The following is an 18,283-nucleotide window of genomic DNA, read 5'->3' on the forward strand; positions in this document are numbered from 1 at the left end:
AAGATTCAAAAGTCTTAAAAGAGAACGCAGCACATTTCAACTTTTGCAAAAACTAGAGCAGAAGACCTATGATACCCCAGACGATTTAAGTTTTGCAGTAGTGTTACTTAAAGTCAGAGGAATTTTATTATGTGCTTAAAGAAAAATCTCTGTAGATGGACCAGAATAACTGTCAAAAGAAAAATAGAACTTACACAAAGAAATTAGATGGTAAGCGTGAACCTAAATCACCCATTTTTACGGTTGCTAGTGGTAGTAACAGTTAACTCTGGTAAGAGTGTTTGGTTTTGTGTGGGTGACATTGGAAGGGAGCTTGGAGTTAGGAGTTTTGCAAAAATGAGGACTAACCCACTGGCTGGTTGTGAGCACCCAAAGAAAGCAAGGAGGCGGGGGGGAATAGTTGGATGATGTTTATCTGGCACTTGCCTGTTTCTAAAATGCTTTGCAAATGATCCTGACTCGAACCACAAGAGAGACGTGGTGTTATTGTTCCCCTCAGTAGCATGCATGGCAGGTGACTTCAGAGAAGTGCAGTAGCTCTTCAAGACTTCGCACTTATGACAAAGTTGAATAAGCCTCGGAGACGCCAGAAATGGCATCTTTCCGTAACACAACCCTCTGGGGTCTGGAATCACCCTCCTCGGTCTGCGATGGGAAGTACCAGTCATGAGTAATGTTTCGTGGCCCTGAGATCAGCTTGGCAGAGCTAGATGCCTCTCACTGGACATCCTGGGACAAAGCCTGAGAGCCACTGAGTTAGACGCACGACGGGGCTTCATTTTTCCAGCCGTGTGCACAAAGCATCCTTCAGCAGCCTAGCTGGTTAGACATCTTGCCTCTTCTCTGTGATTACCAGCAGTGAGACCTCAGGACTCCAGAATTTTGCCCCCCGCCCCATTCCTGATTTACTTCATTCATTCAATAAATACTTACGGAGCATTACTGCACACGAGAGTCTCTGCTAGGTGCTAAGAATTCCGCAGAGAACCAGACCAATAATACCCTATGCTCCCTGAGCTTAGAGTCTGGTAGAGAGGGGGGCAGGCAATCAATAATTCATTAGACTAACGTTCAGCTTGTGGTAAATGCTCCAAAGTAAACAGAGTGAAATGGTACAGAGGAACCGTGAGAAGACCTGAACGTCTTTTTTTTTTTTTTCTTTCTCTTTCCCATCCATCCTTCTCAGTTTTAGCAAACGTAACCTTCCTAAACTATTGCTTCCATCCTGCCTTTGCCCCCTCAGGAGCCACCACATCAAATCGTTGTTTCTCTGCCAGACTTTCGTGGAATGCCGTAGCCCGCTGGCCGCGACCTGCGCCAAGCTGTGGCTATTCCTATCTGCGCCCACCCTGTGCCTCAGCCCCCAGCAGGCTCTCCCCACTTTTTTTAAAAATTTTTTTTTTTAACGTTTATTTATTTTTGAGACAGAGAGAGACAGAGCATGAATGGGGAAGGGTCAGAGAGAGAGGGAGACACAGAATCTGAAACAGACTCCAGGCTCTGAGCGGTCAGCACAGAGCCTGACGCGGGGCTCAAACTCACGGACCGTGAGATCGTGACCTGAGCCGAAGTCGGACGCTCAACCGACTGAACCACCCAGGCGCCCCGCTCTCCCCACTTTTGATTAGTATCTCTCGCTCCCACCTTTCAAGAGCTGCCTGTGGCCCCTCATTCCAGAATCAGGTGCTAAGCTTGCCAGGCCCCCTCTTGGTGGAGGTGCAACATTGGAGCGAACCTGCTTTCTCTCTGCCCTTCCAGAACCCACAGAACCATTTCCTCCACAAAACGTCTGGCTACAGTCCTCCTCCCCACCCTCATGTCGAGGCCGCTCTGACACAACTGGGCACCAGAGTTCACTGGCAGAGTCTGTGTGCAGGAATCACGACTCTTCGACAATGATAAAAACTTAGAAAAGGCCTATGTCGTACGTTTTTCCTTCTGGATTCCCTGGGATTTCAATTCTGCAACGAGCTGCTTCAGGTTGGGGAAGTCCTTTCTTTGGTCTTAAGAAAAAATTGTCTTAATGTTTATTCATTTTTTGAGACAGAATAAGTAGGGGAGGGGTGGAGAGGGAGGGAGACACAGAATCTGAAGCAGGCCCCAGACTCTGAGCTGTCAGCACAGAGCCAGATGCAGGGCTCGAACCCAAGAACTGCAAGATCATGACCTGAGCCAAAATCAGATGCTTAACTGACTGAACCACCCAGGCATCCCTCTTTTGTCGATCTTAAATCACTCCCACGTCACTGTGTACTTACTTTTTAAACCCTTACTCTTCCCAGCTCTAGGGCAGAGCTAAGGCACCCCGCTCAAGACCTGGCATCTTCTAAGTGTTCACAGAGTGCATGTCAGTTGATTAGTAAGTGCCTGGCACTTAAAAATCATTATTCTATACCCTCCTCCAGGTTCTCCCCTCCAGACTTTAAAAGTATGGGTCCTTGAGCCTTTCTTCCACGTCTTTTCCCAACCACTTAATCATCGCATGGCTCTTCTCAAACTCTGTTAATCAGATTTTTTTTTTTAAATCATTAGTGAGAATTTTGAAGAAGGTCTTTAACCAGAAGCGGAAAAAAAAAAAGGTATGAGAAATTCAGAAAGAGCCTGCTAGGGCAGTTGAGTTGAGCTCTCTGCTTCATTTTGGCAGGCCCCCCAACCAGCTCATACATCAAGCCGCCTGTCTTGGCTCAGCACGACCGCCCAGTCTCCACCGATCTGAATGTGCACTGCAGAAAAATTAGATTTGGTGGGATGAGAACATTGCCTGTAACGCCGTTCACATTCCTCTTCAGACTGCTAATGGTCACTGTCGTCAGAAAAAATCCAGGCCTGGGCAGAAATCAGTTAGCTGGTTTAATTTAGGCAACTTTGGTTTCTTCTTTCAGTGTCATTATACTGGGAGTCCATGGATTCTTTCAGAGTTCTAGGAACTATCTGTGTTGTGTGTGTGTGTGTGTGTGTGTGTGTGAGAGAGAGAGAGAGAGAGAGAGAGGGAGAGAGAGAGGGAGAGGGAGATGAACTCAGACTAAATCACACTAAAGTCTTACTGACTTACCATGCAATGTCTCTCTATTTTTAAGGTTTATTTTTGAGAGAGAGAGAAAAAGAGCGTGAGCAGGGCAGGGGCAGAGAGAGGGAGAGGGAGACACAGAATCCAAAGCAGGCTCCAGGCCCCAAGCTGTCACCACAGAGCCCGACGTGGGGCTCAAACTTATGAACCTCGAGACCACGATCGGAGCTAAAGTTGAACGCTTAACCCACTGAGCCACCCAGGCCCCTCCATGCAATGTCTCTTATTAAATATTTGCACCAAACTGACTCTAAAGACAGGGGAGGGTGAAGGTAGATATTGAGGATGGGCAGGGGGTGGGGTTTCCGGGCTCTAAATCATCTGTATTAGGATGTCATTCAGGTATACATAAATAGCCATGTATATATTTTTGCATTCTTCAAAATATATCCACAAAAGCAGATTTTCTAAAAATGAAAATAATTTTACTGTTAGTTTTATCAGAGCAGTATATATGAATACTATACATAGTGCAGATAATATAGGAAAAATATCATGAAAAATATTTGAAAATCACCTGAAGTTCCAACCCCATAAGGTAATATTTCTTACTTTTTTCCTTCTACACCATTTTCTATTCATAAATACACAAAGTTCATTTTAATATAAGCTTTTAAATTATCTACCATTATATAAAAAGATTCTATGGGGTGCCTGGGTGGCTCAGTCAGTTAAGCGTCTGACTTCGGTTCAGATCATGATCTCACAGCTCGTGAGTTCGAGCCCCACGTCGGGGTCTGTGCTGCTGGCTCAGAGCCTGGAACCCACTTTGGATTCTGTGTCTCCATCTCTCTCTCTGCTCCTCCTCTGCTCATGCTCTGTCTCTCTTTCTCAGAAATGAATAAACATTAAAAAAACTAAAAATAAAATGAAAAGATTCTGGCTCTTTATCTGGTGGCATCAGTTCCCAGCACTGGGGATAACCCACCTGTTTTCCAGTTTGGAAAGCAGGACCTCAGGAGTCACCTCTCCAGGAATCATGCACATTTCAGAAGAGGAGGGAAGGAGACGGCAGAAGAACTTTCTAGAAAGTACTGGGTGGGCACTTTAAGGGGAGTGGAGGTGCATTCCTGCCTCTGGTTAAGTCTGCCAGGGCCCTGCCCTGCACTCAGCCAGTGGACAGTGGGTAGCCATCGGTGTGGGCAACACGCAGGGGTCTCTGCAGGCCCGTGAGCACCTTGCAGTGCACTGGTTTTTCCTAAATGACCCACCTACAAACCTACATTAAACTTCCTTGCAAGTGGGCCTCACCCTCCTTCAGCAGAACGCTAAACACGCCAGTTCCTAAAGAAGTGTTTTCTTTCTTCCAGGCAAGGAAACTAATGAGCTCCATCTTTGGCATGGATCAGAAAATTCCACCGTGGCGCTGACCGAGCTTATGCCAACACAGAACTTTAAAGAAACCCCACAATGAGAGCTAGGAGGAACAAAGGTAAGGCTGATTGGCCTGAAATCCTTGCTCACAGTCGGGGAAAGAAAAAGGGAAGAGAGAAAGGAACAAAGTACCTGGCTGGGAGAGGTGTGTCCAGTCGGAGGGAGGTGCTTTCCCAAGCCGTTCTCGGAACCATCCGTCTCCGTGGGCAGCACAATGCCCTCCTTATTCCCCGTGTCCTCACGACACGGTGGCTGACTTGGAGCTTTACCCGGCCCAGCGTCAGCGGCAAACGTTCAGACCTGCGGCTGCCGGGCACATCTTAGCCAGATTCCCTCAGCCACTAGGGTGGGTTTCCACTCTCAGCAGAGGTGGGAACAAGCCATGTTTGCCTCACAGTCTCTGGTTTTTGGAAAACAGTTGGCAGACTGAACTGAATAAATACGGCATGTCGCCTACTTACCAATAAGTATTTGTTCATTCATTCAGTAAATGATTTTTGAGATAGGGCATGAACAAAACAGACATAGACCCTCTACACAACAAGGTTTGGGATGGGAGGTGGACAATCAGCCTTAAACAAATAAAATAATTTCAGATATTAATACCACAGGGTGACAAGATAGTAAATGACAGCGGGGAGGAGGCTATTTTAGGAGGCTTAGGTAAAGCCTCAAGTGACATTGCAGCCGAAATCTGAATCACCCAAAGGAACCATCTGCCAGAAGATGTGGGCACAAAAGTCTTCTAGGGAGAGAGAACAGCATGTGCAAAGGCCCTGAAACAGGAACATGTTTGACAATTTCAGGGAATTGAGGAAAAGCTGATGAGGAAGTGGTGGTAATGAGCAAGCTGTAAAGGCAGTGACCAGATTTATTATGAGAATCATCACATCTAACATTGTAGAGATAACACATAGTTTGCACAGGGCTTTGAACACACACTATCTCAATTCAATCATCTCAACATTCCCATTACACAGATAAAGAAACCAAAGCTCAGGAGGTAACTTCCTCAGGGTCACAAAACTAGACAGGGACTCTGACCAAAAACTTTGTTTGCACAACTCCAGAGGGCATTATTCATGCAGCAGGGGGAGCCATTTGTGTCATTGCTCAGAGTTTGTGCAGTGCACAGCCTGTGCCACTGTACATAGTGACCCTGTGCTAGCTCAGATCTATTTTCTCCAAATTTCTGTGCTTTTCTGTGCTAGGGATTGTTGAGAATACAAAGAATAAAGATATTATTCCAGCCCTTGGAGAGCAGACGATTGTGGTTAAAGAGAAACAATATATGAAGAGATGGTGGATGATATAAGACAGTTTTTGTTTCTGACAAGGATATTATGAATGGTTCAGTAGGAGATGTGAGATTTGATATTGGCTTGAAGATTTAGATTGGTGGACATACAGGAAAAGAAATCCATAGGAGTCATCATACACATATTCAATAAAAACCTAGTGTGTCATATACATCACCGTAAGTGCTTGCTTCCAGAAATTTGTGATGAAAAAACAAAAATGAACATTTATTATTCTACCATAGGACCACACAGGTAAAATTATGGCAACTCTAAGAAGTGAAAAAGAAAAAGAAATCATCTATAATGTCATTAATGAAACACAACTGTTTTTCATATTTTAGTGTATTTCCTTTTGGGTTTTACTCCGGGGCAAGCAGTGTGTGTGTGTGTGTGTGTGTGTGTGTGTGTGTGTATTGATATGACTACGTATGTGAATGTATGGATATGTAATATATATGTCATATATACACATACCACACACACACACACACACACACATTCTTACCTTTATTGAGGTATAATTTACGTGCTTTAAAATTCACACATTTTAACTGTGCAGGTTGACAAGTTTTGGCAAATATATGCACCTGAGTAATGCCACTATACTAAAGATCTAGAACATTTCCTTTACACCACGAAGTTCCCTTATCCCTTTAGTCCATCCCCCACCCCACCCCACCCCACTCTCACCTCCAGGCAATCACTAAACATTTCTGCTGCCTTATACTAGTTCTACCTGTTCCAGAACTTCGTGGAATCAAGTATGTCCCCTTTGTCTGTGGCCTCTGCTGTTCAGGGTGTCTTTGAGGTTTATCACACGAACATGTAGGCACTAGGACTTTGTTTGTGTTCATTGCTGACTAATGTTCCGTTATAAACATTTACAAGAATTTGTTATTCACTTGTTATTGAACATTTGCCTTGTTTTTGGTTGGGGGACATTGTGAATAAAGCAGTTATGGACACTTTTGTACAACTGTTGGAGGGGTTTTCATTTCTCTTGAGTAAATACCTGGGAGTGGATTTGCGGGGTCATTTCGTAGATCTGTATGTTTAGAGCAAACTACCAAGCACTTTTCCAAGGTGGTTGTACTATTTTACAACATATGGAAGTTCAAGTTCACGTTCTTACCAACACTTAGTATTGCTATTCTTTTTGATTGTAGCCATGCTTGTGAGTGTGCTCTAGTTTTTTTGCATTTCCCTGGTCATTAGTGATGTTGAGTATTTTTTCACAGGCAAGTGTTTTCATAGTTGTAATTGTTTGTAGACTCTGCCTTTTAAATTTATACTTAATAATGCCGTTCTTTTCTGTTTCCCCATGGTCCTAATGATCATTTTATTAACGGTCTTAATACTCCAACATGGGGATTCTCTACAATTTATTCAATCATTCCTCTTTCAGACATTTACATGATTTCCAATTTCCCACATTTCTAAAAAAAGGCACTGAAATTAACACATGAATGTACATGTTTCTCCCATATTTTAAATTATGTCACAAATTAATCACAAAATAAAACGATGAGGTCGAAGGCATTTTTGTGGCTTTGGGAGTGTAAAATATGAGATGGACGTCGAGACTGTTGTCTTTGAAGGCACAAGCTGAGCCCCCATTTTCATCTCTTAGCTCTGTGCTGAGGTCTCGGAATTGGGGCCCTTCATGTACATGATCCTTTTGTCTAGAGGCCAGGCTCGTGGTTGTTTGGTAGCCATTATTTTTTGAGTCTTGGGTAATGCCGAAAAGGTTGATAATATCATTAACACAGTGTTGCAGGATGATAGGCTTTGTTCTCCCTCTAGCCAAGTTGAAATGTGGGGAAAGAACTCTGGGGTGCCTGGTCCCCTGAGAATGATCTGTGAAGGTGCCCGGCCAAGGAGCAACTGGGGCCATTCACTGGTCGTTCCATAACTTCTGTATGTAAGTGTCTGACTGAAGGGGCCAGGGACTTGCTTTGAAGGGTGTTTTGATGCCACGTGGAGTGATTTCATTTGGATTGTATGTTTGTATGTGGGGGTTCTCTGGAGGACAGACGCTGATGATGAGGAGGGGTATGTGGGATGAGTTGGGGGCCACGCCCACTGTAAAGGCAAAGGATGAGTTGGATCAATCCTGCTACAACGCAGGTGTGAGGCTAGACACAGCCGTGGCATGGGGGTGGGCACCTAGGACAGCGTGTTAATCCTATCAGGCCAGCAGAGACCCTTACCAACCCCTCCCCCAGATTCTGACAGCCCCCCAAACCTAACAAGAGTCATATTTTATATGGTGCAGGTGCACCTCCGTATTCCTATTTTAATATTTTAAGAGAAATTGTCCAGGGAGGTAGAAGCAAGAGGAATTTGCATAGCAAATCAGTCCCCTGCAGGTACCCCATTCAGGCCTGCCTGTGTGGAAGAAAAGGCCTTTGGGCCAGGTTGCCAGGCCCCTTCTTCCCCCTGGCCTCCCCGTGATAGTGTCATCTGAGCTCCTACACTGCGTTAAGACACCCTTGATGACACTCCTAAGGGCAACCAGCAGAATGCCTCATCTGCCTGGAGACCCGACACTCACCAGTAATTCCCAGAAATTCCTGATTTTACTAAGCCACACTATGTGTCTTCCCTCCTGTAAATGTGAACTTATCAAGGACAAAAACCTTTCCTTATCCATGATGTCTTGATCTGGGTTCCCCCAGAAGCAGACCTTGAAAGCAAGATTCAAGGGCAAGTTGCTTATTTAGAGGCAATTCCGGGAAACTCTGGCAGAGAGGCGGGGAGGTGGGCCAGGAGAGGGAGGGCAGCAAGATCGGGTATTATCAAGCCAGTTACCACTGGGCAATGGAGGCTCTGTTCTGTGGCGACCCCTGGGAGATGGCGTAGAGCGTGCTTCCCAGTGACTCCACCTGAGCAGGAAGGAGCTGGGGCATTTACCCACCAATCCCTAAACGTCACTGGCTGAGGAGGTTCCTGGGGAGATTTTGATTCCTGGGCTCACAGCTGCACTGCCTGTAGACAGGATGGGCTCCAGAAGCTGAGGAGAGCTCCCGGACAAAGGGACACAGGCGCTGGCGGCTGGAAGTCAGGCTACCTTTGTGCACAGAAATGGTAAAGCCAAGAGGCTATGGGCAGGGCACAGACATGAGCCGTGCCTTCCCAACATGGCTCAGCACTGGCCGTGAACAGGTAGACCGTCAATACAGCAGGTTGGTTGAACCTAGGACTCAGCGAGTTTGGCCCCAAAGCTAGGACTTCTTTCTGTTCCCCAGCCAGCCCTGAATACTGCCATCAGCTGGCAGTGTTATTTTAGGATCAAACCCAGAAGACCAGCAGCATTATGTTTCCAAGCAATACTTTTTAAAGTGTACTCCCTGGGGGCGCCTGGGTGGCTCAGTCAGTGAAGCGTCCGACTCCGGCTCAGGTCATATCACAGTTTGTGGGTTCGAGCCCGGCACCGGGCTCTGTGCTGACAGTTCAGAACCTGGAGCCTGCTTCGGATTCCATGTCTCCCTCTCCCTGCCCCTCCCCTGCTCACGCTCTATCTCTCAAAAATAAATAAATGTTAAAAAGAAAAAAGGTACTCCCTGGACCAGTAGCAGCAGTACCTGGGAACTTGTTAGAAACACAGATTCTTGGGTCCTACACCCAATGTACTGAATCAGGAAATCTGGGGGAGGGGGGGAATCTGTATTTTAATAAGCCCTTCAGGTGATTCAAATGTACCCCCAAAGCTTGAAAACCACTGTTTCAGACTCAAAAATTTAGGATCGTCTCCAAGACAAGGCCATTTTCTCTTTGGTTAGAATGCTTCCCGTTCCCAGCCTGAAGCACCAGAGAAGCAAGGGGACAGAACTTCTCGAAACCTCTTAGACTTTGGCCCCTTTTGTGGGTTTTTCTTCCCTTTGGGGGCTTATTCACTGGAAGTTGTACCTAATTACCAATCACCTGCTGAGGAGAGCAGCGCGGGCTTATAAACTATAGAAGATACCCTGAAAGGCATGCGACAGGTTTGGCTCAAGAGAGAGGGTGGGGGAGATTTACATGTTCCTGTTTGTTTTCTGAGCTAATATTGAAATTCTTCTGATTGCACTCTGAACACACCAGGTGGGCAGTGGGGGAAAAGTCCTGGGTCTGCCTTGGACTTTCAAATCAATCATAGAAAATGTGCAAAGGAATAGCTAAGGGTTGGGGGTACCTCTGTAAGTCAATGTGTGGGAAAAATGAAAAGAGGCACTTGGGTTACTTATGTTGACCCAACCAGGCAGGATGGGGATATGGGCCTCCCGGGCTGATGAGCCCTAGCAGGGCGGTTGCTTTTTTTTCCAACAGTGCCAATCAGATGTGTTACTTCTTCAGGAACAGCTCCCTGTCCCCTGATACCAGCAGGGACAGCAGGCCTTGTGGGGGACCCCAGTGCTGTGACATCACAATGTGGCCCATTCAGGATCTCAGGCCTCACTTGCCCCTGGGCCCAGGATATGTGAGTTTACCCTCCCAGGGCTGACCTGCACTTAACAGGGTCAGGGCAACGGAGACAAGTCGACCTGTGGCACGGACCCGCCAGGCGCTCTTGGTGAGTATTCACACTTCCTGAGAACCATGGAAAGAGACCCAGCCCATGGCTGGCCGGGCTAGCCCCCCAGGGTCTCATACTCACAGCGGCTTATCCGATCTGGCGACCGGGAGTGTGCCGGGACAAGCCCGAGCCTGTGTGGGGAAGCTAGTTCACCTGACTCAGACACCCCTTTCCAGACCTCTCTCGGCACGGTTGCCAAATGGAGGAAGTGGTATTCTAATCGCCACCCAGCCCCAGTCGGCCACCTGCCCCGGCTGCCTGGGCCAAGGTCATCTCGGTGCTCCATAGAGGCTCAGAATAGGGAGGCCAGGCTCCCAGATGGCACATCCACTAGAGGATCGCTCTGGGTCCCAGCTGGGGACAAAGGCAGCCATCGGCCCAGCGACACCCTTACAGCAGAGGGAGCAGGTGTAGCTTCACTGGCGATGGGAGGGATGCGAGCCCCCCCCCCCCCCTGCCGCCCGCCCCCAACCATATGCATGACGACTTTCCTCTCTGTACGCCGTGCCTTCCCTCCTTGGCTGTTTTGAAATCCCACTGCCAGTGGCGCCGGGCGTCTCAAATCTCTTCCTTCCCTCTTGGGACAGTGAGAGATTTGAGACCATCCTGGGAAATTGGTAGATGGGTTCGCACACCGGAAGAGTAGGCAACCGAGAGGAGGGCGGGGGTGGGGTGCAGGGCCCTCTCTCTGGGAGGACGCTGGCTCTTCCCAGCTGGGACACCAGCACCCAGGCCTTCAACAGCCAACAGTGGGGACCGGAGCAGGGGCACCAGGAGGCAGAGCCAGCTTTCCCCGCTGCCCTGTCTGTCTGTCTGTTGGCTCCCCGCATCCAGAGGGACCATTCGCCAGAGAGACCAGAGGGCTCAGAACGCCTCGCACCCCGGGGTGGTTTGTCTTCTTGTGAGAGCTGACTGCCATCCTCTCCCTCACACGCGGGAGTCCAAGTCGTAGTGGTCCATCGGGCCTGCTGGGAACATTGTGTCTCATCCCAGGCCCCACTGAAGGAAAAGAACGGTCTAGAGGCTGGAGCCAGAGGGGTCCGCATCCTCCACTTGCAACAGCCCTCGTTTGGAAAGGGAAGGAACAAACAAGCGCCTACTAGTATCAGACCCCCTATCTGTTATTGCTCTGAGTTCCTGCCACCAGGAAGATGAAGTAGGTATTTTTGTGCTCATCTTACAGATATGGAAACTGAGAACTATGTTCTGTGCTGGGTGCCGTGTTCTAAGAGGGACATTAACCTAGAATTTCTATACGCTCCATATACAGGCAAGCGTATCCGTAGATTAGAGCGCGCTGAAAATAGAATGGGCTGCTTTGCGAGGCAGTAAGAATGCCTTTGGAAGCATCCAGGCAAACCGAGTACCTTCCGTCAGCAGGGCTGGGACAGGATCCTTGTGATCAGTCGGGAGCTGAACCAAAAGATCTTTAAAAGCTGTTCCAAATCCCAGATTGCAGGATCTGGGTCTCGAAACCTTGCTAAGCTCCCATGTTTGAACCCAAATGGGTCAGGCCTTCCAGGACGGCTACAAACTTTGTTAGGGGGAAAAGCCTAAAGGGACCATAGAGACCAGCTCCAGCAATCTGCTGGGCCCCAGATAAGAAAGTGGTGGTCAGGCTGGTTCTAGGGGGTTGGTGTGAGGCCACAGACCAATTCCCAGAATGAATGTTTGTTGAATGGATGAATGAGGGGCGACAGGATTGGAACCAGCCTGAGTGCTAATCACACACCCCTCAGCCCATCTCTCTTCCTCTCCCAAAACTCTTTCCTATGAAGATTATGATTCAGCCAGCATTTATGGAGCACCTACTGTATGCCGAATGTGGTCACAGAGATTATTTTCCGTAATCTGCCCCTCACCCATCACGTGGGTGTCATCGTCTGCATTTCTCAGATGAGGATGTTTGGGTAACCGCCCCAAGGGGTAGAGAACTTGTGGAGCCGCCACCAACAGCAAATGACAATGTCGGTGTGGCTGACTCTAAAGAGAGCGTGCGGCCTCCAGCTGCCACCCCCCAGCCTGAGCAGGGTTGGAGAGGGCGGTGGGAGAGGGGAACACTTTCCAATTTATTCTTCCTAAGGACAAACTTCTGGTAACTTGCCCAGTTCCTCAGGGGCTATTTTACCTCCTTAAAAAAATTTTTTTTTCAAGTTTATTTATTTATTCTGAGAGAGGGAAAGAGGGCAGCGAGCGAGGGAGAGAGAGAGAGAGAGAGAGATGGGGGGGAAGGAGGGAGAGAGAGAGAGAATCCCAAGCAGGCTCCGCACCGTCAGCGCAGAGCCCATTGCGGGGCTCGAACCCACAAACTGAGATTATGACCTGAGCCCAAATCAAGAGATGCTCAAACGACAGCCGCCCAGGTGCCCCTCCTCAGGGGCTCTTTTACCCCCTCTTCACATTTGTCCCGGCTGCTGTCGGGCTCCCCGTGGGCCTGCCTCATTCACTGCCCGTGCCTCTCGCTCTGACGGGACAAGATGGAGTGACTGTTTCCACACCAACAGATGTTATGCGCTGAGGAAGAAAATATGCTAATCAAAATCAGCTTTGGCTAATTGTAGCAATTTCCCTTCTGCGCATTGCTCTGAAATAGTAGCCACGCTCTGTTCTTTTTTTCACATCAGGGAGCCCCAAATTGGCAGCCTAAATGAGGTTGCAAAGAAGTCAGTTAAACAGGCCTTTTTGCTGCCAGTTTACCGTGGATGAAGCCTTGAACATGCTCTCCCAGTAAGACCTCAGTTCAACTGTTTGTGGACTTGATATCTTGCTGTGGATAATTCAGCCCCACTGTTGGGCTGCGGGAGCCTCATTTCATCCTGGGGAAAACCAGCACCTCCAGGGATTTAATGAGGTGCCAAGCTCAAGGGCACGTGGTCTGACCTTGAACCTTGGTCGACTCCTGGTTTGTTCTACAGCCAGCGCTGGCTGATAGAACTTTCCTCACTGAGGGAAATATTCTCATCTGTAGTGTCCCATATGCTAGTCACGAGCCATGTATGGCTCTCAAGGGCTCGAAATGTGGCTAGTGGGACGGAGGAACTGAGTTCTAAATTGTAATTTTATGTTACGTTTGGCCTAAATAGCCTTGTGTGGCTCGTGGCCACTGAACCGGTCAGTGTAGCTATAGCCCCGCCAACTTTTGGGACTTCATCTCTTGACCTCATTCTCCCCCCTCCCCCCAAACGCCCCCCACAGACCACCGCCTATGCCTCCAACAAGCCACATTGCTCCCTCAGGGCTTTGGCAACATCACCCTTCCCTCTGGTCATTGCATGGTTTGCCCCTGTTCAACGTCACCACCCGGATCAGGTGCATCCCCTCAGAGCAGCCTTCCTTGTGTTGTCTAATATTGTCCCCAGCCCCACTCCAAACTGCTCCTAAATTCAGACATTATCGTGTGTCTTAGTTCAGGCTGCTGCAACAAAGCACCATTGACTGGGGGCTTATCTCACAGTTCTAGAGGCTAGAAGTCTGAGATCGGGGGGCCAGGAGTGGAGGGTTCTGGTGATCATCTGCTTCCAAGTTGTGGACAGCCATTTCCTTGTCACCTCATGTGGTGGAAAGAGAGCTTTCTGAGGCTCCTTTTATTTATTTAGTTAGTTGGTTAGTTAGTTAGTTATTGAGAGAGCGAGAGAGGAGGGAGGGACAGAGGGAGAGGAGAGAACTTTAAGCAGGTTCCATGCCCAGCACAGAGCCTGATATGGGGCTTGATCTCACAAACCATGAGATCATGACCTGAGTTGAAATCAAGAGTAGGACACTTCGCCAACTGAGCCACCCAGGAGCCTCTCTAAGGTTCCTTTTATAAGGGCACTAATCCCATGCGTGACTCTTCCACCCTAATCATTTGATGACCTAATCACCTCCCAAAGGCCCTGTCTTCTTACTGTCGCTCCTTGGGGTTAGGATTTCAACGTATGAATACTCGGGTAGGGGGAGGGGAGGGGACAAACATTCCTCCGTTGCATTGTATTTGGGTGTTTTCTTGCCTATGGCCATCTTCCTGGACAAAAACTTCAGTCCTGCAAGAGCAGAGGTGCTGTCTATCTCACGATCACTCACCCTGGACCTGGAACAGTGCCTGGAACAGCATCTGGCAGGCGGAATGTGCTCAGCAGGGTCTAGAGCGAGTGAACACCCTGCAAGAGGAAAGATAGTCGCTACTTCAGTAGGCTTTTGCTGTGTAACCCAAAACTTAATGGCTTAATACAGCAATGATCAATTATTTCTCCCAATCCCATGAGTCAGGAATTTGGGCAGGACCCAGCTCTGCATGGCATTGGCGAAGGTCACTCCCTCACCTTTCTGGAACTCACAGGGCCTCCATATGGCATCTCCATGTGGTTAGCATGGAGGTCTCAGGGTAGTCAGACTTTATGACAGCTGGCTTCTGAGGGATGATGCAGAGTTGCTAGGCTTTTGGGGGGTGAAACATAGTACTGGCACCACCAGGGCACTGCATTCTGTTGCCCCAAGCAACTCCTGGGCAAGCCCAGATAAAAGGCACGAAGACACTGCCCACCCCCCAGTGGGCGGGCAAACAGGAAGGAAGGAGCTGATGGTGGCCATCTTGGCATGCTACCACAGTCACTACCAATAACCCCATAGGGGTGCTTCTCAAACGGGGCTGTGCACACGCACCTCTGGGCTCCTTGTTAACATGCAGATCCTGATTTAGTAAGTCTGAGGTGTGGCCTGAGACTCTGCATTCCTAACAAGCTCCCAGGAGATGCCAAGCCTGAGGGTCTGTGACCATCAGAACCACGGCCAAGGCTGTGTTGGCGTGTGTTCTGTCAGGGCCGGCCCATGTTTAGTTTGGCCTGGAACACTACCACTGGTGCATCATTCCATTGGGTTCAGCATTACCCACTGTTGCCTGGGTCCCTGGGATCAGTCCTTTCTTGCCTGGTCCCACACGATGCCAAGGGAACCATCCCACTCCATTTCCCAGATGCTTCCCGCACACTGCTTCGTCAAGCTCTACAGTCCCTTCCCCCTTTCTGCTAATATTGGATTCCCACCACACCGCTTGTAAAATTGGTGGGGTAGGGTTCTTTCGGTTACAAGGTTAGAACCAAATTCAAAATAGTTTAGTGGAAAAGGATGGGTGAATGTGCCATGGCTTCAGGAAAGCCTGGATCCAGTCCGTTGGTGATCTTGTCAAGGCATTATTTGCCCCCGTCATCAGCTCTGCCTCCCCTAGGGATCTCTCTGGCAGACCCTTCCACAGTAGAGGAAGAGACAACACCCTGCTTTGCAACCATGCCAGGAAGAAGGCACCAGTTCTTTCCAAACCTTCCCAGCAAAAGTGCCGGAGTTCTCTGGTTCGTCCCACTGGAGTGCCATGCCTGTAACAAACCAATCACGATGGCCAGGAGGATGTTTTACCTCAACAGCCAGGCCTATGTCACAGGTATGTTCCTGGAGCCAGGTGGTGAGACCAGCCCCACCCAAGCCACGTGGAAGATAGTCAAGAAAGGTGCAGAAATCAGAAAGGAGAGAGAGGTCTTGAGAAGTCAAGAACTCGCCACAGTTGGCCATGCAAAACAGATGTTCTGTGATGGCCAGGGAAGCAGAGGGCAGGAGCCTTATCAATTCCAGGTGGCCCATAGCCAGCCAGGCCCTCTGGACCCCAGCACAGACTCAGGAGCTGAGACTACCAGAAAAGACTTGAGAATTAGCCAAGGCATGTTCCGCAGAACACTGGCCAAAGGGATGTTAACTGATGTCACCTAAAAAGCTTTCTGGCCCAGGAAGCTTAGAAGATGGTGCATTAAGCCAAGACAGCAGTTCCTTGCTGCACAGGACTTGTCAGGGCCTTGAATAAGCTGGACTATGCTACGAATCTTCAAGAGTGAGGGGAAGATGAGAGGCTAATGTTCTTTTGAGCACACTTTAGAAAATTATCAACCTAACTCCACCTCACCCATTTTATAGATGAAACAGCTAAGGCAGAGGAGGGGAAAGTGCTTTAGGCAAGTTAATGTAACTAGTTAGTATGGAGCTTCTCCCCAGCTGCCGTGACAGTGACAAATCTGATCCTGCATGGAAGCGTTGCCTTGTAGCTCAGGGTGGCCTGTCCCCCAGCACTGGTTGTTTTCCTTCCCTCTGGAGGGTGTTTGCTTTCCTCTCCCTCAGACACCCCCTGCAATGGCTCTTGGCTTCTGTAAGGGGCCACAGACCCCTGCCTGGGACCTTCCCCTTGGGGCTGTCAGGCCGACGGGATCCGCTGACGGGGCAGAAAGCCCTGTGGGTCTGCACTTGGAAAAACATAGCCACCCAACTGGCAAGATGGCAGCATTTTGAGGTTGAAGAGGCTTGAAGGTTGGCCAAACGCGGAAGAGAGCAACAGCCAGGGCACTGCGAGTGCCGGGCAGGAGGGGCTGGGGGAAATGAGGTTCCTGGGGCCAAGTGTGCTCTGTAAATCCAGACAGAGATTGTGCGTCAGAGCTGTGGGGTCAGGTGCTGGTTATAACAACAACATCTCCGAGGACCTCTCTGGTCTGAGCCCTTCATGTGTGATGCTTCTAAGCCACTCGATGGCCCACAGTTGCAAAGCATAGAGGGCGGCCATTGGTTACTTGGCAGCAACCTCAACATGAAGGTTTCAAGCTCCTCTCCTTGCCAAGTACACAGTCGCGGATGTGTTATTAAGAGCTTCAGTTTTGTCATCCGTTAAGTGGGCCAAAAATGAGTTCCAGAGTATGTAGACACACACACACACACACACACACATACACATACACATACACATACACATTTGAGGATTCAATGTGCCTTGTCTATCCATAGTGAGAACTCCTTATGTGGTGGTGGTAATGGACAGGTGGGTTCAGGTCCAGGTTCCTGGCTAGTCAGGGGCAAAGCCAACATCAAACACAGGTCCAGCCAATGCCCTGGCTTGACTCTTTCCTGCCCCTGTGCCACCACTCAGGGCAGCAGCACTGAGCATACGGCAATGGCTCAGAACCCAAGATATGCAAAGGGCTTTTCAAGTCTTCCTTTGTATCAGAGCAGGGTAGCAGATGTGTCTCTTTGGTCACTTCCAAGGGACTCTATCCAAAGGCCAGATGGAGAAGTAGATGTCGTGAGCAGGGTGGGCTGTGTGTATCTGACTCACGCGAGCAGGACCAGCACCAAGCATGACTTGGTTGCACATCTGCCATCAGCAATCAAGTTCCGGAAGGGAAGAGACTGGGGACCACACCCTGGCATTTTCAGCCAGGTTTACATGGACTGGAAATCATGTCTCCACCAGTGGATGCTCCCCCCCCACCCCCGCTTAAATTGAGATATAAATGGACATATGCATCATGTTAGTTTCAGGTGTATAACATAATGATTTAATAATTGTTTATATTGTGAAACTATCACCACGGTTAAGTCTAGTTAGCATCCAACGTCACACAAATTTTGTTCTTGTGATGGGAACTTTGAAGATCTACTAGCTAAGCAACTTTCAAATACACAATACAAGATCTTTTTTTTAAGTTTATTTTTATGTATTTGGAGAGAGAAAGATAGAGAGGGAGAGGCAGACAGAGAAGAAGACAGCATCCCAAGCAGACTCTGCGCTGTCAGCACAAAGCCCGACACAGGCCTTGAACTCACAAACCGCGAGATCATGACCTGAGCCGAAATCAAGAGTCTGGTGCTTAACTGACTGAGCCACTCAGATGCCCCTATAATACGATATTATTGACTAGAGTCACCATGCTGGACATAAGTCTCAGTGACTTATTTATTTTATAAACGAAAGTTTGTGCCTTTTGACCCCTTTCATCCATTTCCTCCACTCCCACCCCTCTCCTCTGGCAACCACCAATCTGTTCTCTGTATGTATGAGCTCAGTTTGTTTTTATTCATTTGTTTTTTAGATTTGACATATAAGTGAGGTCATATGATATTTGTCTTTCTCCATTGTATTTCACTTAGCATGATGTCCTCACGTTCCATTTATGTTGCACGTGGCAAGATTTGCTTTTG

General features: G+C 48.5%; 1 protein-coding gene across 1 annotated transcript in view; it reads left to right on the top strand.

Moving 5' to 3' along the window:
• The first annotated feature begins 10,112 nt into the window (after window positions 1-10,112).
• BANF2 (BANF family member 2) overlaps window positions 10,113-18,283 on the top strand; it is a 40,085-nt gene continuing 31,914 nt past the window's right edge. The window contains exon 1 of the mRNA XM_043602943.1: window positions 10,113-10,294. The gene's annotated coding sequence lies outside the window, so the exon portion shown is untranslated. The remainder of the gene's footprint in view (window positions 10,295-18,283) is intronic.

Source organism: Prionailurus bengalensis, chromosome A3, assembly GCF_016509475.1.
Source record: "Prionailurus bengalensis isolate Pbe53 chromosome A3, Fcat_Pben_1.1_paternal_pri, whole genome shotgun sequence".
Lineage (NCBI taxonomy): Eukaryota > Metazoa > Chordata > Mammalia > Carnivora > Felidae > Prionailurus > Prionailurus bengalensis.